Raw genomic sequence first — 25,000 nt, forward strand, 5'->3', positions numbered from 1 at the left:
CTGAAGGGGGGGGGGGGGGGGGGGGGGGGGGGGGGGGGGGGGGAATGATGAGAGGAGGGGGGAAGAAGGGGGAGAATGTTGAGTGGAGGGGGAGGAGGGGCGAGGAAGGGGTACCAGATTCTATTTCATTTGTTTACTTTAACTAATTAAGAAAACTTGTTCTTGAAGAGAAGAGGAGCTTCTACTGAACTGTGCTGAATGGAATGTACAGTTGATGTCGGGAAGTTTACATACATCTTAGCCAAATACATTTAAACTCAGTTTTTCACAATTCCTGACATGTAATCCTCGTAAAAGATTTACTGTCTTAGGACAGTTATCACTTTATTTTCAGAATATGAAATGTCAGAATAATACTAGAGAGAATGATTTACTTCAGATTTAATTTCTTTCATCGTATTCCCAGTGGGTCAGAAGTTTACATACACTCAATTAGTATTTGGTAGCATTGCCTTTAAATTGTTTAACTTGGGTCAAACGTTTCAGGTAGCCTTCCACAAGCTTCCCACAATAAGTGGGGTGAACTTTGGCCCATTCCTCCTGACAGAGCTGGTGTAACTGAGTCAGGTTTGTAGGCCTCCTTGCTCGCAAACGCTTTTTCAGTTCTGCCCACACATTTTCTATTGGATTGAGGTCAGGGCTTTGTGATGGCCACTCCAATACCTTGACTTTGTTGTACTTAAGCCATTTTTTTTCACAACTTTGGAAGTATGCTTGGGGTCATTGTCCATTTGGAAGACCCATTTGCGACCAAGCTTTAACTTCCTGACTGATGTCTTGAGATGTTGCTTCAATATATCCACATAATTTCCTTCTACATGAAGCCATCTATTTTGTGAAGTGCCCCAGTCCCTCCTGCAGCAAAGCACCCCAACAAAATTATGCTGCCACTCTCGTGCTTCATGGTTGGGATGGTGTTCTTCGGCTTGCAAGCCTCCCCCTTTTTCCTCCAAACATAACGATGGTCATTATGGCCAAACAGTTCTATTTTCTTTTCATCAGACCGGAGGACTTTTCTCCAAAAATAACAATCTTTGTCCCCATGTGCTGTTGCAAACCGTAGTCTGGCTTTTTTATGGCGGTTTTGGAGCAGTGGCTTCTTCCTTGCTGAGCTGCCTTTCATGTTATGTCGATATAGGACATGTTTTATAGATGGATGTAGATTTTGTGCCTGTTTCTTCCAGCATCTTCACAAGGTCCTTTGCTGTTGTTCTGGGATTGATTTGCACTTTTCACACTAAAGTACATTCATCTCTAGAAGACAGAACGCGTCTCCTTCCTGAGCGGTGTGACGGCTGCGTGGTCCCATGGTGTTTATACTTGCGTACTATTGTTTGTACAGATAAACGTGGTACCTTCAGGCATTTGGAAATTGTTTCCAAGGATGAACCAGACTTGTGGAGGTCCATAATTATTTTTCTGAGGTCTCGGCTGATTTCTTTTTATTTTCCCATTATGTCAAACGAAAAGACACTGAGTTTGAAGGTATGCCTTGAAATACATCCACAGGTACACCTCCAATTGACTCAAATTATGTCAATTAGCCTATCAGATGCTTCTGAAGCCATGACATCATTTTCTGGAATTTTCCAAGCTGTTAAAAGGCACAGTCAACTTAGTTAGTGTATGTAAACTTCTGACCCACTGGAATTGTGATACAGTGAATTATAAGTGAAATAATCTGTCTGTAAACAATTGTTGGAAAAATTACTTGTGTCATGCACAAAGTAGATGTCCTAACCGACTTGCCAAAACTATAGTTTGTTAACAAGAAATGTGTGGAGTGGTTGAAAAATGAGTTTTAATGACTCCACCCTAAGTGTATGTAAACTTCCCGACTTCAACTGTATCAACACATTCTGATCATGTAACATTAATGTGGAATAAAGAGATATGTCACATGACTACATTGTAACCACACGGGCAGTTAGTCAGTTGCTGTACATGTTGGTTGGTTAGTGAGTTAGTTAAACAGACAGAGCGTTATGTTAATGGGATGTCTAACTCCTAGGGTATCTAAAACAACACCATATTCCCTGTGGTAAAATAATTGTTTCTGATTGCCTCCAGAACATCCTCAATTCGTCAGAACTCTACAAGAAGTCTAAAGCGTTCCACAGGGACGCTGGTCTATGTTGACTCCAATGCTGCCCACAGTCGTGTCAAGTTAGCTGGATGTCCTTTGGGTGGTGAACCATTCTTGATACACACAGGAAACTGTTGAGTGTGAAAAACCCAGCAGTGTTATAGTTCTGGACACAAACAGATGTGCCTGGCACCTACTACCATACACTGTTCAGAGGCACTTAAATCTGTTGTCTTGTTCATTCACCCTCTGAATGGCAACACAGACACAATCCTTGTCTCAATTGTCTCAAGGCTTAAAACTCCTTCTTTAACCCGTCTCCTCCCCTTCATCTACACTGATCAATAAGGGATCATAGCTTTCACCTGGTCATTTATTTTTTATTTATTTTATTTCACCTTTATTTAACCAGGTAGGCTAGTTGAGATCACCTTTATTTAACCAGGTAGGCAAGTTGAGAACACCTTTATTTATCCAGGTAGGCCAGTTGAGAACAAGTTCTCATTTACAATTGCGACCTGGCCAAGAATAAAGCAAAGCAGTTCAACACAAACAACAACAGCAGAGTTACACATGGAATAAACAAAACATACAGTCAATAACACAGTTGAAGAAAATCTATATACAGTGTGTGCAAATGAGGTAAGATAAGGGAGGTAAGGCAATAAATAGGCCATGGTGGCGAAGTAATTACAATATAGCAATTAAACACTGGAATGGTAGATGTGCAGAAGATGAATGTGCAAGTAGAGATACTGGGGTGCAAAGGAGCCAGATAAATAAATAAATACAGCATGGGGATGAGGTAGTTGGATGGGCTGTTTACAGATGGGCTATGTACAGGTGCAGTGATCTGTGAGCTGCTCAGACAGCTGGTACTTAAAGCTAGTGAGGGAGGTATGAGTCTCCAGCTTCAGTGATTTTTTGCAATTCATTCCAGTCATTGGCAGCAGAGAACTGGAAGGAAAGGAGGCCAAAGGAGGAATTGGCTTTGGGGGTTGACTAGAGAGATATACCTGCTGGAGCGCGTGCTACGGGTGGGTGCTGCTATGGTGACCAGTGAGCTGAGATAAGGCGGGGCCTTACCTATCAGAGACTTGTAGATGACCTGAAGCCAGTCGGTTTGGAGACGAGTATGAAGCGAGGGCCAGCCAACGAAAGCATACAGGTCGCAGTGGTGGGTGGTATATGGGGCTTTGGTGACAAAACGGATGGCACTGTGATAGACTGCATCCAATTTGTTGAGTAGAGTGTTGGGGGCTATTTTGTAAATTACATCGCCGAAGTCGAGGATCGGTAGGATAGTCAGTTTTACGAGGGTATGTTTGGCAGCGTGAGTGAAGGTGGCTTTGTTGCGAAATAGGAAGCCGATTCTAGATTTAATTTTGGATTGGAGATGCTTAATGTGAGTCTGGAAGGAGAGTTTACAGTCTAGCCAGACACCTAGGTATTTGTAGTAGTCCACATATTCAAGTCAGTGCGGGCAGCGATCGGTTGTAGAGCATGCATTTAGTTTTACTAGCGTTTAAGAGCAGTTAGAGAACATGGAAGGAGAGTTGTACGGCATTGAAGCTCGTCTGGAGGTTAGTTAATTAACACAGTGTCCAAATAAGGGCCAGATGTATACAGAATGGTGTCGTCTGCGTAGAGGTGGATCAGAGAATCACCAGCAGCAAGACATCATTGATATATAAAGAGAAAAGAGTCGGCCCGAGATTTGAACCCTGTGGCACCCCCATAGAGACTGGCAGAGGTCCGGACAACTAGAGGTCGAGCGAATATGATTTTTCAACGCCGATACCGATACTGATTATTGGAGGACCAAAAAAAGCCGATACCGATTAATCGGACTATTGTTTAATAAATGTATTTGTAATAATGACAATTGCAACAATACTGAACGAACAGTTATTTTAACTTAATATAATACATCAATAAAATAAATTTAGCCTCAAGTAAATAATGAAACATGTTCAATTTGGTTTAAATAATGCAAAAACAAAGTGTTGGAGAAGAAAGTAAAGGTGCAATATGTGCCATGTAAGAAAGCTAACGTTTAAGTTCCTTACTCAGAACATGAGAACATATGAAAGCTGGCGGTTCCTTTTAACATGAGTCTTCAATATTCCCAGGTAAGAAGTTTTAGGTTGTAGTTACTATAGGAATTATAGGACTATTTCTCTCTATACCATTTGTATTTCATATACCTTTGACTATTGGATGTTCTTATAGGCACTTTAGTATTGCCAGTGTAACAGTATAGCTTCCGTCCCTCTCCTCGCTCCTACCTGGGCTCGAACAAGGAACACATCGACAACAGCCACCCTCGAAGCAGCGTTACCCATGCAGAGCAAGGGGGACAACCACTCCAAGTCTCAGAGTGAGTGACGTTTGAAATGCTATTAGCGCGCACCCCGCTAACTAGCTAGCCATTTCACATCGGTTACACGGGCCAAATCTCGGGAGTTGATAGGCTTGAAGTCATAAACAGCTCAATGCTTGAAGCATTGCGAAGAGCTGCTGGAAAAACGCACTAAAGTGCTGTTTGAATGAATGCTTACGAGCCTGCTGCTGCCTACCATCGCTCAGTCAGACTGGTCTATCAAATCATAGACTTAATTATAATATAATAACACAGAGAAATATGAGCCTTAGGTCATTAATATGGTCGAATCCGGAAACTATAATCTCGAAAACAAAACATTTATTCTTTCAGTGAAATACGGAACCGTTCCGTATTTTATCTAACGGGTCGCATCCATAAGTCTAAATATTGCTGTTACATTGAACAACCTTCAATGTTATGTCATAATTACGTAAAATTCTGGCAAATTAGGCGGCCCAAACTGTTGCATATACACTGACTCTGTGTGCAATGAACGCAAGAGAAGTGACACAATTTCACCTGGTTAATACTGCCTGCTAACCTGGATTTCTTTTAGCTAAATATGCAGGTTTAAAAATATACACTTCTGTGTATTGATTTTAAGAAAGGCATTGATGTTCATGGTTAGGTACAGTCATGCAACGATTGTGCTTTTTTCGCAAATACACTGGAACCAGGACTGTCTCTCTTCCCCTCTCTCGCTAACTCTCCCTCTCTCTCTCTGTATTTCACTCCCTCGCTCTCCAAATCTCTCTCTCTAACTCTCTGTCTGTCTGTCTCTCTCTCTGTCAATCTCTCTCTCTCTCTGTGTCTCTCTCTCTCTCATTCTCTCTCTCATTCTCTCTCTGTCTCTCTCTCTGTCTCTCTCTCTGTCTCTCTCTCTCTGTTTCTCTCTCATTCTTTCTCTGTCTCTCTCTCTCTGTCTCTCTGTCATTCTTTCTCTGTCTCTCTCTCTCTGTCTCTCTCTGTCTCTCTCTCTGTCTCTCTGTCTCTCACTGTCTTTGTCCCTCTAAATCTATCTCTCTGTCTGTCTCTATCTCACTCTCTCTGTCTCTCTCTCTCTCTCTCTCTGTATCTCACTCTCTTTCTCCCTCTAAATCTATCACTCTCTCTCTCTGGGGTGTCTCAATTGTCCATCCCGTCAATGTTGCGTCAATGTTGCTGCAGCGTATTTGCTCTGTGGCTCAGAGTCAATGAGGAAAGGGGGAGGAGGGGAGATGGAAGGGATGGAGAGACGGGGAGCCTGGGTCCCAACTCCCAGACGTGGTCCAGACAGTATCGACATCCTAAACACTAGATGGAGAGACTGAACAGGAGGTCAATGCACTCACTCTCTCGCTGTCTGTTTATCCTCCCTCTCTCTCTCTCTCTCTCTCTCTCTCTCTCTCTCTCTCTCTCTCTCTCTCTCTCTCTCTCTCTCTCTCTCTCTCTCTCTCTCTCTCTCTCTCTCTCTCTCTCCTCTCTCTCCTCTCTCTCCTCAGCCATTATCAGTCATATTAGCCTCTCTAATCATTCTAATTAGCCGTGTTAATGAAAAGGTTGTCTAGATCAGCTCAGAGATCAGAGAGGACCAAACATTTAAAGAAAAACAGACCTTAGATTCCTGTGAGGGGCGGCAGGTCGCCTGGAGGGTAGGAACGCTGGGCCAGTAACCCAAAGGTTGCTGGTTCGAATCCCCGGACTGACAAGGTACAAATCTGTCGTTCTGCTCCTGAGCGAAGCGGTTAACCCACTGTTCCCCGGGTGTCGAGAACATGGATGTTGATTAAGGCAGCCCCCCCCCCCTCACCCTCCGCACCTCTCTGATTCAGAGGAGTTGGGTTAAATAAAGAAGACCCGTTTCAGTTGAATGCATTCGGTTATACATCTGACTAGTTATCCCCGTAGCCATAGTGCACTACTTTGGACCAGGGCCCATTGGACACAACGTAGGGGATAGGTTGACATTTTGTTTCAAGACAAAAAACCAAGGTTTCCTGTTTCCTGTCCAGCCATCGCTATCTATTATGCTGCAGAGTCGAATGTCTTTTTTTAAATGTCACAAAATAATCATCACAGGATATGAGATCACAGAATCTCTTTGGAGCACAGTGGGTGAAAATAACAAGACTGTTTGAGGATAAAGGTGTGTTTTTTGTCATTCTTACTGAACTAATTACCAGAAATATTTTAATCTCAAGGCGTCAAATCACACCTGTTTATAATTGCAATCTGGAGTCTTGCCAAGTGATTCCATCACAACAGAAATGATGATCGTTCTGGAATCCTCACAGAGAGACAGACAGAGACCACTCCTAGGGACCTTCACAGAGAGACAGACAGATACCACTCCTAGAGTTATTCACAGAGAGACAGACAGATACCACTCCTAGGGACCTTCACAGAGAGACAGACAGAGACCACTCCTAGGGACCTTCACAGAGAGACAGACAGATACCACTCCTAGAGTTATTCACAGAGAGATAGACAGATACCACTCCTAGGGACCTTCACAGAGAGACAGACAGAGACCACTCCTAGGGACCTTCACAGAGAGATAGACAGATACCACTCCTAGGGATATTCACAGAGAGACAGACAGAGACCACTCCTAGAGTTCTTCACAGAGAGACAGACAGATACCACTCCTAGAGTTATTCACAGAGAGACAGACAGATACCACTCCTAGGGTTCTTCACAGAGAGACAGACAGAGACCACTCCTAGGGATCTTCACAGAGAGACAGACAGATACCACTCCTAGAGTTCTTCACAGAGAGACAGACAGAGACCACTCCTAGGCATCTTCACAGAGAGACAGACAGAGACCTCTCCTAGGCATCTTCACAGCGAGACAGACAGAGACCACTCCTAGAGTTATTCACAGAGAGACAGACAGATACCACTCCTAGGGTTCTTCACAGAGAGACAGACAGAGACCACTCCTAGGGACCTTCACAGAGAGACAGACAGATACCACTCCTAGGGATCTTCACAGAGAGACAGACAGATACCACTCCTAGAGTTATTCACAGAGAGACAGACAGATACCACTCCTAGGGTTCTTCACAGAGAGACAGACAGAGACCACTCCTAGGGATCTTCACAGAGAGACAGACAGATACCACTCCTAGGGATTTTCACAGAGAGAAAGACAGATACCACTCCTAGAGTTCTTCACAGAGAGACAGACAGATACCACTCCTAGGGATCTTCACAGTGAGACAGACAGAGACCACTCCTAGGCATCTTCACAGCGAGACAGACAGAGACCATTACTAGGGACCTTCACAGAGAGACAGACAGATATCACTCCTAGGGACCTTTTACAGAGAGACAGACAGAGACCACTCCTAGGCATCTTCACAGAGAGACAGACAGAGACCACTCCTAGGCATCTTCACAGAGAGACAGACAGACACCACTCCTAGGCATCTTCACAGAGAGACAGACAGAAACCACTCCTAGGCATCTTCACAGAGAGACAGACAGAGACCACTCCTAGGCATCTTCACAGAGAGACAGACAGAGACCACTCCTAGGCATCTTCACAGAGAGACAGACAGAGACCACTCCTAGGCATCTTCACAGAGAGACAGACAGAGACCACTCCTAGGCATCTTCACAGAGAGACAGACAGAGACCACTCCTAGGGATCTTCACAGCGAGACAGACAGATACCACTCCTAGGGACCTTCACAGAGAGACAGACAGATATCACTCCTAGGGACCTTCACAGAGAGACAGACAGAGACCACACCTAGGGACCTTCACAGAGAGACAGACAGAGACCACTCCTAGGGACCTTCACAGAGAGACAGACAGAGACCACTCCTAGGGACCTTCACAGAGAGACAGACAGAGACCACTCCTAGGGACCTTCACAGAGAGACAGACAGAGACCACTCCTAGGGACCTTCACAGAGAGACAGACAGAGACCACTCCTAGGGACCTTCACAGAGAGACAGACAGAGACCACTCCTAGGGACCTTCACAGAGAGACAGACAGAGACCACTCCTAGGCATCTTCACATGCTCTTGATATTAGGAAGTCAATGGGGTATTTCAACAGCCCGTATGGAACGAGGTGTGTGTGTGTGTCTGTGCGCAGCATGGCTCAGTAGACACACACACAGAGCTGCAGAATGAGGGGGCATGTGAAGGTCGTGACCTTCAGTTCCTTTGTCAAACACTCTCTCTCTATCTATATCCACCTGAACCCCTCTCTCTCTCTCTCTCTCTCTCTCTCTCTCTCTCTCTCTCTCTCTCTCTCTCTCTCTCTCTCTCTCTCTCTCTCTCTCTCTCTCTCTCTCTCTCTCTCTCTCTCTCTCTCTCTCTCTCTCAAGCAGCCATATCAAAGGGTACAATCTAATAATACAAAAAGATTGAAATTGTTTGGCATTGAAATAATAATTGCCTGCAGTCCTTTGAAATGCAGGAGAGAGAGGAAGAGAGGACAGATGAGTTTGAAGGCCATTTTCAATTCTGACAAAACAGACTCCTCTCCTCTCTCTCATTCTTGTTCTGTGAATCATTCTCTACCTAAATTCAAGCCTGTTTCTCTAGTAGTCAGATATTACCCAGAAGCCTGTTTCTCTAGTAGTCAGATATTACCCAGAAGCCTGTTTCTTTAGTAGTCAGATATTACCCAGAAGCCTGTTTCTCTGGCAGTCAGATATTACCCAGAAGCCTGTTTCTCTGGCAGTCAGATATTACCCAGAAGGCTGTTTCTCTGGCAGTCAGATATTACCCAGAAGGCTGTTTCTCTGGCAGTCAGATATTACCCAGAAGGCTGTTTCTCTGGTAGTCAGATATTACCCAGAAGGCTGTTTCTCTGGCAGTCAGATATTACCCAGAAGGCTGTTTCTCTGGCAGTCAGATATTACCTAGAAGGTTGTTTCTCTGGTAGTCAGATATTACCCAGAAGGCTGTTTCTCTGGTAGTCAGATATTACCCAGAAGGCTGTTTCTCGGGCAGTCAGATATTACCCAGAAGGCTGTTTCTCTAGTAGTCAGATATTACCCAGAAGGCTGTTTCTCTGGCAGTCAGATATTGAGTTGGAGGCTGGGCTCTCACTGTCTTTGTCTGATTAGTCAGTGTCCCAAATGTTTGGTGCACTACTTTAGACCAGGTTACCATGGAGAACAGGTTACCATGGAGAGCTCTAGAGCTGTCCAATCTACCAATTACAGCTCAGTTCTATCTCCACTAGTCCTTCCTCTTCCTGTTGATGTCATGTATCAGGTCATATCTTCTACCAATTATAGCCCAGCCAATTAATGCAACACTACTGCCGATATGGCCCTCCTGGTGTGTGTGTGTGTGTGTGTGTGTGTGTGTGTGTGTGTGTGTGTGTGTGTGTGTGTGTGTGTGTGTGTGTGTGTGTGTGTGTGTGTGTGTGTGTGTGTGTGTGTGTGTCAATATTGCCTTCATTATACAGTACTTGGACACGAAGATTCCTCCTTTCTGAACCCAGGAGACTCAGAGAGAGATGGATGTAGATATACATGGCTGGGAATGGGACTGGTCTATTATAGATATACATGAATGGGACGGCTCTATTATAGATATATATGGCTGTGAATGGGACTGGTCTATTATAGATATACATGGCTGGGAATGGGACGGCTCTATTATAGATATACATGGCTGTGAATGGGACTGGTCTATTATAGATATACATGGCTGGGAATGGGATGGCTCTATTATAGATATACATGGCTGTGAATGGGACTGGTCTATTATAGATATACATGGCTGGGAATGGGATGGCTCTATTATAGATATACATGGCTGTGAATGGGACTGGTCTATTATAGATATACATGGCTGGGAATGGGATGGCTCTATTATAGATATACATGGCTGTGAATGGGACTGGTCTATTATAGATATACATGGCTGGGAATGGGATGGCTCTATTATAGATATACATGGCTGTGAATGGGACTGGTCAATTATAGATATACATGGCTGGGAATGGGATGGCTCTATTATAGATATACATGGCTGTGAATGGGACGGCTCTATTATAGATATCCATGGATGGGACTGCTCTATTATAGATATACATGAATGGGACGGCTCTATTATAGATATACATGAATGGGACGGCTCTATTATAGATATACATGAATGGGACGGCTTTATTATAGATATACATGAATGGGACGGCTCTATTATAGATATACATGAATGGGACTGGTCTATTATAGATATACATGAATGGGACGGCTCTATTATAGATATACATGGCTGTGAATGGGACTGGTCTATTATAGATATACATGGCTGGGAATGGGATGGCTCTATTATAGATATACATGGCTGTGAATGGGACTGGTCAATTATAGATATACATGGCTGGGAATGGGATGGCTCTATTATAGATATACATGGCTGGGAATGGGACTGGTCTATTATAGATATACATGGCTGGGAATGGGATGGCTCTATTATAGATATACATGGCTGTGAATGGGATGGCTCTATTATAGATATACATGGCTGGGAATGGGACTGGTCTATTATAGATATACATGGCTGGGAATGGGATGGCTCTATTATAGATATACATGGCTGTGAATGGGACTGGTCAATTATAGATATACATGGCTGGGAATGGGATGGCTCTATTATAGATATACATGGCTGTGAATGGGACTGGTCTATTATAGATATACATGGCTGGGAATGGGATGGCTCTATTATAGATATACATGGCTGTGAATGGGACTGGTCTATTATAGATATACATGGCTGGGAATGGGATGGCTCTATTATAGATATACATGGCTGTGAATGGGACTGGTCAATTATAGATATACATGGCTGGGAATGGGATGGCTCTATTATAGATATACATGGCTGTGAATGGGACGGCTCTATTATAGATATCCATGGATGGGACTGCTCTATTATAGATATACATGAATGGGACGGCTCTATTATAGATATACATGAATGGGACGGCTCTATTATAGATATACATGAATGGGACGGCTTTATTATAGATATACATGAATGGGACGGCTCTATTATAGATATACATGAATGGGACTGGTCTATTATAGATATACATGAATGGGACGGCTCTATTATAGATATACATGGCTGTGAATGGGACTGGTCTATTATAGATATACATGGCTGGGAATGGGATGGCTCTATTATAGATATACATGGCTGTGAATGGGACTGGTCTATTATAGATATACATGGCTGGGAATGGGATGGCTCTATTATAGATATATATGGCTGTGAATGGGACTGGTCAATTATAGATATACATGGCTGGGAATGGGATGGCTCTATTATAGATATACATGGCTGGGAATGGGACGGCTCTATTATAGATATACATGAATGGGACGGCTCTATTATAGATATACATGAATGGGACGGCTCTATTATAGATATACATGAATGGGACGGCTTTATTATAGATATACATGAATGGGACGGCTCTATTATAGATATACATGGCTGGGAAGAGGAGAGGAGAGGAGAGGAGAGGAGAGGAGAGGAGAGGAGAGGTCAGGACACAAGAGGGGATGAGAAGAGAGGAGAGGAAAGTGGACGGGTCTAGTGTCAGGGGACTGAGAGAGCATTAGAGTCACAGACAGCTAATAGAGAGAGCAGTGTGTGTGTGTGTGTGTGTGTGTGTGTGTGTGTGTGTGAACAGAGTGAGCAGTAGTCTATTTCTGTCGTCCCAGCGTGACTGAAACAGTGTTACTAAGAGTGACCAGGCAGACAGCTCTCCCATTGAGACAAATAGGACAAGAGAGATGCAATGTTCCCAAACTCGTGTGTTTGTGTGCTTGTGTGTAAGTCTCAAGGTGTATGTGGAAGTATATCCTACCTAACCTTGTCTGTCTGCCAACTGAACTGAGGCATTTTCTGAGATATACATCACATGTATATCCAGAGAACTGAACCAAACGCTCTGTTTACTGCCAGGAAATGGAGAGAGATGGAGAGAGATGGAGAGAGATGGAGAGAGAGACAGAGAGAGGGAGAGGAGAGAGAGAGAGAGGGGGGGAGGGAGGGAGAGAGGGAGAGCGGGAGAGAGAGACAGAGAGAGAGATGGAGAGAGATGGAGAGAGATGGAGAGTGGGAGAGAGAGAGACGGAGAGGGAGAGGAGAGAGAGAGAGAGGTGGAGAGAGGGAAAGAGAGACAGAGAGAGGGAGAGGAGAGAGGGGGAGAGAGAAAGATGGAGGGGAGAGAGAGAGAGAGAGAGAGAGAGAGAGAGAGAGAGAGGGGGGGGGGGTGGAGAGAGGGAGAGAGGGAGAGAGAGACAGAGAGGGAGAGGAGAGAGGGGAGAGAGAGAGAGAGAGAGAGAGAGAGAGAGAGAGAGAGAGAGAGAGATATGGAAGAGAGAGAGGGGGGAGAGAGATGGAGAGAGGGAGAGAGAGACGGAGAGAGAGAGAGAGAGAGAGAGACGGAGAGAGAGAGAGAGAGAGAGAGAGAGAGAGAGAGAGAGAGGAGAGAGAGAGAGATGGAGAGAGGGAGGGAGAGAGGGGGAGAGAGAGAGAAAGAGAGAGACGGGGGGAGAGAGTCAAAGAGACAGAGTGATAGAACGACAGATAAGGACAGGCGGTGAGAGGAAGTGGGGAATTAACAAACAAACCATTGATCAATCAGTTCCAGAAGAACAGCATTAAAAAGTGATCAGATTAAATGATGTGCCTCTGTGTTTTCCTGTGTCTATCAGACCAATCAATCTCCCGGCTTAATGTGAACTAAATGCCATCAAAGTTCACTTCCTTCCTACAGCAGGTAAAAATGTACTTCATCCAATTGTGTCATTATTGTTAGAGTGAACACTCAACTTGCACACATCCTGTCCATATGTTCTCCTCAACTCTGGGGAACTCCCAACTGTTATCTAAACTACACCACAACTTGATTCTTATTTACAATGACGGCCTACCAGAAGGCTAAAAGGCCTCCTGCAGGGACGGGGGCTGTGATTAAAAATATATTAAATAAAAATATAGAACAAAACACACTCAGGACAAGAGAGACAGCACAACACTATATAAAGAGAGACCTGAGACAACACAACACTACATAAAGAGAGACAACACAACACTACATAAAGAGAGACAACACAACACTACATAAAGAGACAACACAACACTACATAAAGAGAGACAACACAACACTACATAAAGAGACAACACAACACTACATAAAGAGAGACAACACAACACTACAGAAAGAGAGACAACACAACACTACATAAAGAGAGACAACACAACACTACAGAAAGAGACAACACAACACTACATAAAGAGAGACAACACAACACTACATAAAGAGACAACACAACACTACATAAAGAGAGACAACACAACACTACATAAAGAGAGACACCACAACACTACATAAAGAGACCTGAGACGACAACATAGCATAACATAGCACGGCAGCAACAGATGACAACACAGCATAGTAGCAACTAAACATGGTAGCAGCACAACATGGTATCAGAACAACATGGCAACAACGCAACATGGAAGCAACACAACATGGTAGCAAAACAACATGGTAGCAAAACAACATGGTAGCATCACAACATGGTAGCAACACAACATGGTAGCAGCACAACATGGTAGCAACACAACATGGTATCAGAACAACATGGTAGCAAAACAACATGGTAGCAACACAACATGGTACCAGCACAACATGGTAGCAGCACAACATGGTAGCAACACAACATGGTAGCAACACAACATGGTAGCAACACAACATGGTACCAGCACAACATGGTAGCAGCACAACATGGTACCAGCACAACATGGTAGCAGCACAACATGGTAGCAACACAACATGGTATCAGAACAACATGGTAGCAAAACAACATGGTAGCAACACAACATGGTAGCAACACAACATGGTAGCAGCACAACATGGTAGAGACACAAAGGACAAGAAGGTAGAGACGACAATACAGCTCCTAGAGAGTGAGGCTCCTCTTTCTGATTTTAGCTAGCCAGCACCTCGCCTAAATAGGTGTGCGTTTCTTTCGACTCTAGAGACAACAATACAACCCCACAAAGCAGCCACAACTGTCAGTAAGAGTGTCCGTGATTGAGTCTTTGAATGAAGAGATTGAGATAAAACTGTCCAGTTTGAGTGTTTTGTTTCAGCTCGTTCCAGTCGCTAGTTGCAGCGAACTGAAAAGAGGAGCGACTGTGGGGGAGACAGTGGGGATATGTAGTTCTGTGGGGGTAGACAGTAGGGATATGTAGTTCTGTGGGGGAGACAGCAGGGATATGTAGTTCTGTGGGGGAGACAGTAGGGATATGTAGTTCTGGGGGAGAGACAGTGGGGATGTGTAGTTATGTGGGGGAGACAGTAGGGATATGTAGTTCTGTGGGGGAGAGAGTAGGGATATGTAGTTCTGTGGGGGAGACAGTAGGGATAGGTAGTTCTGGGGGGGAGACAGTGTGGATATGTAGTTCTGGGGGGGAGACAGTGGGGATATGTAGTTCTGTGGGGGAGACAGTAGGGATATGTAGAGGAAAGGAGAGGATTGTTGGGTTGGGTTTATAAAAACCATCAGCATGGAATCTAGTGGCTGTCCCTATTGAAACTCACTGAACAAGAGAGAAGAATCCTAATGGGGAGAGAGAGAGAGAGAGAGAGAGAGAGAGAGAGAGAGAGAGAGAGAGACAGAGACAGAGAGACAGAAACAGAGATAGAGAGAGAGAGAGACAGAGAGAGAGAGAGAGACAGAGAGAGAGAGAGAGACAGAGAGACAGAGAGAGAGAGAGAGACAGAGAGACAGAGAGAGAGAGACAGAGAGAGAGAGAGAGAGAGAGAGACAGAGAGAGAGAGAGAGAGAGAGAGAGAGAGAGAGACAGAGAGACAGAGAGAGAGAGACAGAGAGAGAGAGACAGAGAGAGAGAGAGACAGAGAGAGAGAGACAGAGATAGAGAGAGAGAGAGACAGAGAGAGAGAGAGAGAGAGAGAGAGAGAGAGAGAGAGACAGAGAGAGAGAGAGAGATAGAGACAGAGACAAAAGGGAAGGGAGAGTACTGAGGTAGAGCAGAACAGAGTTTACACCGACCATTTCATGTGAAAAGACCAGAGTTGTTGTCCCTGTGTAAACTTCGCCTACGAGGGGAGGGGTCTGAGTAGCAACATGTAGAAACGCTGCGACGGCCAGCAGAGAGACAGGCTGAATAACACAGCAGTTCAACACACTGTCTTCTGGGGGATCAACTGCTTGGGAAAATAGCACAGCGACTCTTTGAGTGCAATACGCAATGGCAAAAATATACACACACACACACGCACGCACGCACACACACACACGCACGCACGCACACACACACACACACACACACACACACATACATACACACATACACACACACACACACACCTCACTAAATTAATTGAATAATTCCCTTAATTCCCAGAATGCCTTAGAGACACCGTCTTAATACAGAGGCGTAGGTGTGTCCCAAACGCCGCCACATTCCATCTGTAGTGCACTACAATGCAGTGTTGTTTATAGGGAATAGGGGCCGTTTTAGAACGCAGAGGCAATAGATTTTCTTAAGCTCGTCTGTTACTTTGATTTGTTGCCGTGGCGTTGATCTAATTAACATAATAATTAACATCCCAACATCTAAAAAAATATATTTTTTAAAATATTTTTTTTGCTTTATTGTTTATGGTGCCATGTGTGTCTCAGTCCACCTCATCCCCCTGTCGAGGGGAAGTGGCACAACTATCGTCCCCCTGTCGAGGGGAAGTGGCACAACTATCGTCCCCCTGTCGAGGGGAAGTGGCACAACTATCGTCTGCCTGTCGAGGGGAAGTGGCACAACTATCGTCCCCCTGTCGAGGGGAAGTGGCACAACTATCGTCCCCCTGTCGAGGGGAAGTGGCACAACTATCGTCTGCCTGTCGAGGGGAAGTGGCACAACTATCGTCCGCCTGTCGAAGGGAAGAGGCACAACTATCGTCTGCCTGTTGGGGGGAAGAGGCACAACTATCGTCTGCCTGTCGGGGGGAAGAGGCACAACTATCGTCTGCCTGTTGGGGGGAAGAGGCACAACTATCGTCTGCCTGTCGGGGGGAAGAGGCACAACTATCGTCTGCCTGTTGGGGGGAAGAGGCACAACTATCGTCCGCCTGTCGAAGGGAAGAGGCACAACTATCGTCCGCCTGTCGAAGGGAAGAGGCACAACTATCGTCTGCCTGTTGGGGGGAAGAGGCACAACTATCGTCTGCCTGTCGGGGGGAAGAGGCACAACTAAGCGCTATTGGTCAAACCAGGAGACAAAACAAAAAATCGTCTTCTCACGAAAAACATCTGTAGCGTCTGGAACCGTTTGGGTTACAAACTAATATGAACTAACAAACTAATGGAAAGATCTAGAACAGATATTCCTGGTGACCGTTTGGGTTCCAAACTAATATGAACTAACAAACTAATGGAAAGATCTAGAACAGATATTCCTGGTGATTGATTTGTTTCAGATAATTCCTGGTGATTGATTTGTTTCAGATAATTCCTGGTGATTGATTTGTTTCAGATAATTCCTGGTGATTGATTTTTTTTCAGATAATTCCTGGTGATTGATTTGTTTCAGACATTCCTGGTGATTGATTTGTTTCAGATAATTCCTGGTGATTGATTTGTTTCAGATAATTCCTGGTGATTGATTTGTTTCAGATAATTCCTGGTGATTGATTTTTTTTCAGATAATTCCTGGTGATTGATTTGTTTCAGACATTCCTGGTGATTGATTTGTTTCAGATAATTCCTGGTGATTGATTTTTTTTCAGATAATTCCTGGTGATTGATTTGTTTCAGATAATTCCTGGTGATTGATTTTTTTTTCAGATAATTCCTGGTGATTGATTTGTTTCAGACATTCCTGGTGATTGATTTGTTTCAGATAATTCCTAATGATTGATTTGTTTCAGATAATTCCTGGTGATTGATTTGTTTCAGATAATTCCTGGTGATTGATTTTTTTTCAGATAATTCCTGGTGATTGATTTGTTTCAGACATTCCTGGTGATTGATTTGTTTCAGATAATTCCTGGTGATTGATTTTTTTTCAGATAATTCCTGGTGATTGATTTGTTTCAGATAATTCCTGGTGATTGATTTGTTTCAGATAATTCCTGGTGATTGATTTGTTTCAGATAATTCCTGGTGATTGATTTTTTTTCAGATAATTCCTGGTGATTGATTTGTTTCAGATAATTCCTGGTGATTGATTTGTTTCAGACATTCCTGGTGATTGATTTGTTTCAGACATTCCTGGTGATTGATTTGTTTCAGACATTCCTGGTGATTGATTTGTTTCAGACATTCCTGGTGATTGATTTGTTTCAGATTTCTGAATGTTTTATCGATTATGTGTCTATGGTCTATTGTAGTAAAAGACCAAATTCAATATTTTTTTTATCAAATCATGTTTAAATAACAAGGGGTCCAAAAATGATAAATCAAATATGTAAATAAATCTGTGATATGACCATCACACACACACACACACACACACACACACACACACACACACACACACACACACACACACACACACACACACACACACACACACACACACACACACCAAAGGCTTCGACTATTAGTGGTTAGTGGACTGGCTAACGTAAGGGCAAGTCATTCAAATAATGGTATCTGTTACCCACAAATCCTTAGGAACAAGCGACTATACCTACACAAAGACTCTGGTTGACCTGCCTAGACTTCTGAAATATTAATTAGGTGACATCAGTAGATACAATGGGTCCCTCCTACTCCAGACAGAGAGATTGAATACTTCCTCTCTTTCTCTCCTCGTTGTTTTGTTGTGTTTTCAAGTGCTTCCTGTCTCCTCTCCTTTCCTCTTAAAAAAAAAATAATGGAATTTCCCCCACAATGCACCTCAGTACACCCAATATACGTGGAGGGGGCCCTTGATGTCCTTGGGGAGATAAGTATATTGACACTTCTAGAATTAGCTCCCACACCACCACACACACACACACACGCACACACACGCACACACACACACACACACTAAGGCTGTCCCCGACTAAAATAAAAATTAGTCGACCGAAAAGTAATCTGTGCTTTAATCCAATCAACTCTACTATGCACTGAGCTTGTCTGATGCTTGAAGCTCACTGTTTGATGAAATCAGACTCCTATTGACATCACCAGGTATGTAAACAATATAAAGCACGACATAAAGCCCACAAAGAAAGTAAAAACCTTGTAGCCTGCAGGTAGAAAATATCCTGATGAAAATAAATATCCTATAAATCACATTGGCTTTACACGTGGTCCTGTCTGCAATGAACTTGAAACATTGTATTAACCATTAAGTTGGGTTAAGCCTGAAGCTCTTTGTAAGACCATATACAATACTGTGGGCCCTCGGAGGAGTTTCCCGACCAGCGAGCACGGGACAGACACGGCTGTAGGCTATTTGGGGATAAGAAGTTATCAGCAGGGACTTTTTTATGAGGTTTCCTTCCACTGGATCAGAGAATGACATTTTTCTTCTCCCTTTTCACGCCGAGCGGTTATGGAAGGAGAAAGAGCAGGAAAGATTATTCAAAAACATTGAGAGACTGTTATAATGCTCAATGGGATGTGAAAACAGACTTGGTTTGTTTGCTTGTTTGAGGTGAAGAAAACACATCACTTTGAGAAGCTCCAGAGGTCCTTAGTGATGGTGCGTTAAGACAATCAGAAATACTATCAGGCCCACAAACGGGCACATTTATATGCCTCCATTTGAGCCCAGCAAAGGTAGTCTATAGACCTACTTCTATGTGTAATCAGGGCCAGGTAGTCTATAGGTCTATTTCTATGTGTAATCAGGGCCAGGTAGTCTATAGGTCTACTTCTATGTGTAATCAGGTAGTCTATAGGTCTACTTCTATGTGTAATCAGGTAGTCTATAGACCTACTTCTGTGTAATCAGGTAGTCTATAGACCTACTTCTATGTGTAACCAGGGCCAGGTAGTCTATAGACCTACTGCTATGTGTAATCAGGTAGTCTATAGGTCTACTTCTATGTGTAATAAGGTAGTCTATAGACCTACTTCTATGTGTAATCAGGTAGTCTATAGACCTACTTCTATGTGTAATCAGGTAGTCTATAGGTCTACTTCTATGTGTAACCAGGTGTGTGTCCTTCCTCAACATTGACAGCAGTTCTCCAAACAGAAAGACTGTGAATAAATTGACATCTCGTAAATGGAATGAAATAAACCACAACCTGTTTCTCAGAAGTGTAGTCAAGGTTGAAGGCTCTGCAAACAGCCTGTCCAATCAGCAAACAACCTGTCCAATCAGCAAACAACCTGTCCAATTAGCAAACAGCCTGTCCAATCAGACAAACAACCTGTCCAATCAGACAAACAGCCTGTCCAATCAGACAAACAACCTGTCCAATCAGACAAACAACCTGTCCAATCAGACAAACAACCTGTCCAATCAGACAAACAACCTGTCCAATCAGACAAACAGCCTGTCCAATCAGACAAACAGCCTGTCCAATCAGACAAACAACCTGTCCAATCAGACAAACAGCCTGTCCAATTAGACAAACAACCTGTCCAATCAGACAAACAACCTGTCCAATCAGCAAACAGCCTGTCCAATCAGCAAACAACCTGTCCAATCAGACAAACAACCTGTCCAATCAGACAAACAACCTGTCCAATCAGACAAACAACCTGTCCAATCAGACAAACAACCTGTCCAATCAGACAAACAACCTGTCCAATCAGACAAACAGCCTGTCCAATCAGACAAACAACCTGTCCAATCAGACAAACAACCTGTCCAATCAGACAAACAACCTGTCCAATCAGACAAACAACCTGTCCAATCAGACAAACAACCTGTCCAATCAGACAAACAGCCTGTCCAATCAGACAAACAGCCTGTCCAATCAGACAAACAACCTGTCCAATCAGCAAACAACCTGTCCAATCAGACAAACAACCTGTCCAATCAGACAAACAACCTGTCCAATCAGACAAACAACCTGTCCAATCAGACAAACACTTCTTACTGTAACATATTCTGTATTTACAACACAATAATATGCTGTATTCTGTGTATCACGTCTCCAGCTAATAATTGAAAGAACTACAACGGCTTCAACAACAAGGTGTCTGTGTCCCAAACGACAACCTATTCTCCAATGGGCCCTGTTTGAAAGTAGTGCACTAGATAGGGAATAGGGAGCCATTCGAGACTCACGCCGTGGCTGATGGGTAATTTGGGTTAATGCAGAAAGAGCTATTCATAAACAACTACATGAAAACAACCAACATTATTCTATTTGAATTGTTAGAGAAAAAGCTCTGTTCCATCATAGATGAAAGAGTTCAGAGATTCTCTCCAAAAACCCAGAGAAACACACACACACACACACACACACACACACACACACACACACACACACACACACACACACACACACACACACACACACACACAAAGACTATGTTGCTGCTATGAAAGCAGATGGCTTGGTAAGGTTTCTCCTCAAGGTGACCTTTCACATTTTCTCGGGTCAGCGGTGAGGTATCCAAGGGGGTGGTGTGTGTGTGTGTGTGTGTGTGTGTGTGTGTGTGTGTGTGTGTGTGTGTGTATTTCTACACAGGCTGTGGCAGGGTGAAAACACGTGTCACAAAGGCTTTGACTTAATGCTGTGTTGTTAAAATGTTGAACGGCAACGTGGACCAAACTCTTGTAAGTGTGTCCTCTTTGTATTAAGGATCAGCACAAACCAAACAAGAAACAATTACAACTTTCATCAAGAAACCCCACTGACCTTCCAGCTGCCTTCAAACAGACCGCTGGGTCACAAATCACCTGTTCTGTTAGGGGCCCTGGTCAAAAGCAGTGCACTATGTAGGGGATAGGATGTCTTTTTGGGATGTAACCATTGACTTATTAAACGTCCTTCCTCCTTCTTCTTCCCGTCAAACACAGAGACACACTTCAAATACACACACACACACACACACACGCACACACGCACACACACACACACACACACACACACACACACACACACACACACACAGAGAGTCACACAGAGTCACACACAGAGTCACACACAGAGTCACACACAGAGTCACACACACACACACACACAAACACACACACACACACACAGAGTCACACACAGAGTCACACACAGAGTCACACACAGAGTCACACACAGAGTCACACACACACACACACAGTCAGGAAGATGTTGCTCTTAACCTCTTTGATCTCTAGGGGCGCTATTTAATTTTTGGATAAAAAACGTTCCCGTTTTAAGCGCGATATTTTGTCACGAAAAGATTAAACGTCCTTCCTCCTTCTTCTTCCCGTCAAACACAGAGACACACTTCAAATACACACACACACACACACACACACACGCACACACGCACACACACACACACACACACACACACACACACACACACACACACACACACACAGAGAGTCACACAGAGTCACACACAGAGTCACACACAGATCTCTAGGGATCTCTAGGGGCGCTATTTAATTTTTGGATAAAAAACGTTCCCGTTTTAAGCGCGATATTTTGTCACGAAAAGATTAAACGTCCTTCCTCCTTCTTCTTCCCGTCAAACACAGAGACATACTTCAAATACACACACACACACACACACACACACGCACACACGCACACACACACACACACACACACGTTCCCGTTTTAAGCGCGTCAGGAAGATGTTGCTCGACTATGCATATTCTTGACAGTTTTTGAAAGAAAACACTCTGAAGTTTCAGAATCTGCAAAGAAATTGTCTGTAAGTGCCCCAGAACTCATTCTACAGGTGAAACCAAGATGATGCGTCAACCAGGAAATGAGCAGATTTCTGAAGCTCTGTTTTCCATTGTCTCCTTATATGGCTGTGATTGCGCAAGGAATGAGCCTACACTTTCTGTCGTTCTCCCAAGGCGTTAGCAGCATTGTGACGTATTTGTAGGCATATCATTGGAAGATTGACCATAAGAGACTGACTACATTTTCCAAGTGTCCGCCTGGTGTCCCTGCGTCGAAATTGGAGCGTAAAGCCAGGTGCAATTATTTTTCCATTTGAGAGCAAGGAGAAACCAGGCTTCCAGGAAGGATATATCATTGAAGAGATATGTGGAAAAACACCTTGAGGATTGATTCTAAACCACGTTTGCCATGTTTCAGTCGATATTATGGAGTTAATTTGGAAAAAAGTTCGCGTTTTGAGGGCTGAATTTTCGTTTTTTTTTTTATTTTTTTTTAGCCAAATGTGATGTACAAAACGGAGCTATTTCTAATACACAAAGAATCTTTTTGGAAAAACTGAGCATCTGCTATCTAACTGAGAGTCTCCTCATTGAAAACATCAGAAGTTCTTCAAAGGTAAGTTATTTTATTTGAAGGCTTTACTTGTTTTTGTGATAGTTGCCTGCTAAATGCTAACGCTAATGCTAATGCTAAATGCTACGCTAGCTAGCTACTGTTACACAAATGATTGTTTTCCTATGGTTGAAAAGCATATTTTGAAAATCTGAGATGACAGTGTTGTTAACAAAAGGCTAAGCTTGAGAGATAGCATATTTATTTCATTTCATTTGCGATTTTCATGAATAGTTAACGTTGCGTTATGGTAATGAGCTTAGGTCTATAAATAGAATCCCGGATCCGGGTTTGGTCGTCGCAACAGGTTAACAGCCAGAGATCAGCGTCACTTTGACCTTGGTGAGGACAGAGATATCATCTGTTTCACTCTCGGATAAACCATCATGAGGAGAGGAGAGGAGTAGGCATCTAGAGAGAGAGAGAGAGAGAGAGAGAGAGAGAGAGAGAGAGAGAGAGAGAGAGAGAGAGAGAGAGGGAGAAAGAATAAGAGAGTAGATGACTAGAGAGAGAGAGAGAGAGAGTAGATGACTAGAGAGAGAGAGAGAGAGAGAGAGAGAGTAGATGACTAGAGAGAGAGAGAGTAGATGACTAGAGAGAGAGAGAGAGACAGAGAGAGAGAGAGAGAGAGAGGGGGAGGGAGAAAGAGAGAGAGAGAGAGAGAGAGAGAGAGAGAGAGAGAGAGAGAGAGAGGGAGAAAGAGAGAGAGAGAGGAGTAGATGACTAGAGAGAGAGACAGAGAGAGTAGATGACTAGAGAGAGAGTAGATGACTAGAGACAGAGACAGAGACAGAGAGAGTAGATGACTAGAGAGAGAGAAAGAGAGACAGAGAGAGAGGGAGAGAGAGAGAGAGAGAGAGAGAGAGAGAGAGAGAGAGAGAGGGAGAAAGAGAGAGAGAGAGAGAGAGAGAGAGGAGTAGATGACTAGAGAGAGAGACAGAGAGAGTAGATGACTAGAGAGAGAGAAAGAGAGAGAGAGAGTAGATGACTAGAGAGAGAGAGAGAGAGAGTAGATGACTAGAGAGAGAGACAGAAAGAGAGAGAGAGAAAGGAATCCATAGGCTCTAACCACTTCTGGGAAAATTGGAAAACACTAAACAAACAACAACACAAAGAATTATCTATCCAAAATGGAGATGTGTGGGTAAACCACTTCTCCAATCTTTTTGGCTCTATAACAAAGAATAAAGAGCAAAAACATATACATGATCAAATACAAATCTTAGAATCAACTATTAAAGACGACCAGAACCCACTGGATTCTCCAATTACCTTGAATGAGTTACAGGACAAAATAAAAACCCTCCAACCCAAAAAGGCCTGTGGTGTTGATGGTATCCTTAACGAAATGATCAAATATACAGACACCTTAGCTCTGGCATCTTCCCCAATATTTGGAACCAAGGACTGATCACCCCAATCCACAAAAGTGGAGACAAATTTGACCCCAATAACTACCGCGGAATATGCGTCAACAGTAACCTTGGGAAAATCCTCTGCATTATTATTAACAGCAGACTCGTACATTTCCTTAATAAAAACAATGTACTGAGCAAATGTCAAATTGGCCTTTTAACAAATTACCGTACAACAGACCATGTATTCACCCTACACACCCTAATTGACAACCAAACAAACCAAAACAAAGGCAAAGTCTTCTCATGCTTTGTTGATTTCAAAAAAGCCTACGACTCGATTTGGCATGAGGGTCTGCTATACAAATTAATGGAAAGTGATGTTGGGGGTAAAACATACGACATTATAAAATCCATGTACACAAACAACAGGTGTGCGGTTAAAATTGGCAAAAAACACACATTTCTTTCCACTGGGCCGTGGGGTGAGTCAGTACAGGTACAGCAGAGAGAGAGAACAGAGAGAGAGAACAGAGAGAGAGAACAGAGAGAGAGAGAACAGAGAGAGAACAGAGAGAGAACAGAGAGAGAGAACAGAGGGAGAACAGAGAGAGAGAACAGAGAGAGGGGGATCAGACAGGGATGCAGCTTAAGCCCCACCCTCTTCAACATATATATCAACGAATTGGCGCGGGCACTAGAAAAGTCTGCAGCACCCGACCTCACCCTACTAGAATCTGAAGTCAAATGTCTGCTGT

The 25,000-nt window shown here is 43.6% G+C and overlaps 1 protein-coding gene across 1 annotated transcript in view; it reads right to left on the reverse strand.

Annotated features, from left to right (window-relative positions):
• The window catches only part of LOC139373914 (protocadherin-17-like), a 159,553-nt gene that overhangs the window by 97,002 nt on the left and 37,551 nt on the right, over positions 1-25,000 (reverse strand). The gene's annotated exons all lie outside the window — the stretch shown is intronic.

This window comes from Oncorhynchus clarkii, chromosome 18, assembly GCF_045791955.1.
Source record: "Oncorhynchus clarkii lewisi isolate Uvic-CL-2024 chromosome 18, UVic_Ocla_1.0, whole genome shotgun sequence".
Taxonomy (NCBI): domain Eukaryota; kingdom Metazoa; phylum Chordata; class Actinopteri; order Salmoniformes; family Salmonidae; genus Oncorhynchus; species Oncorhynchus clarkii.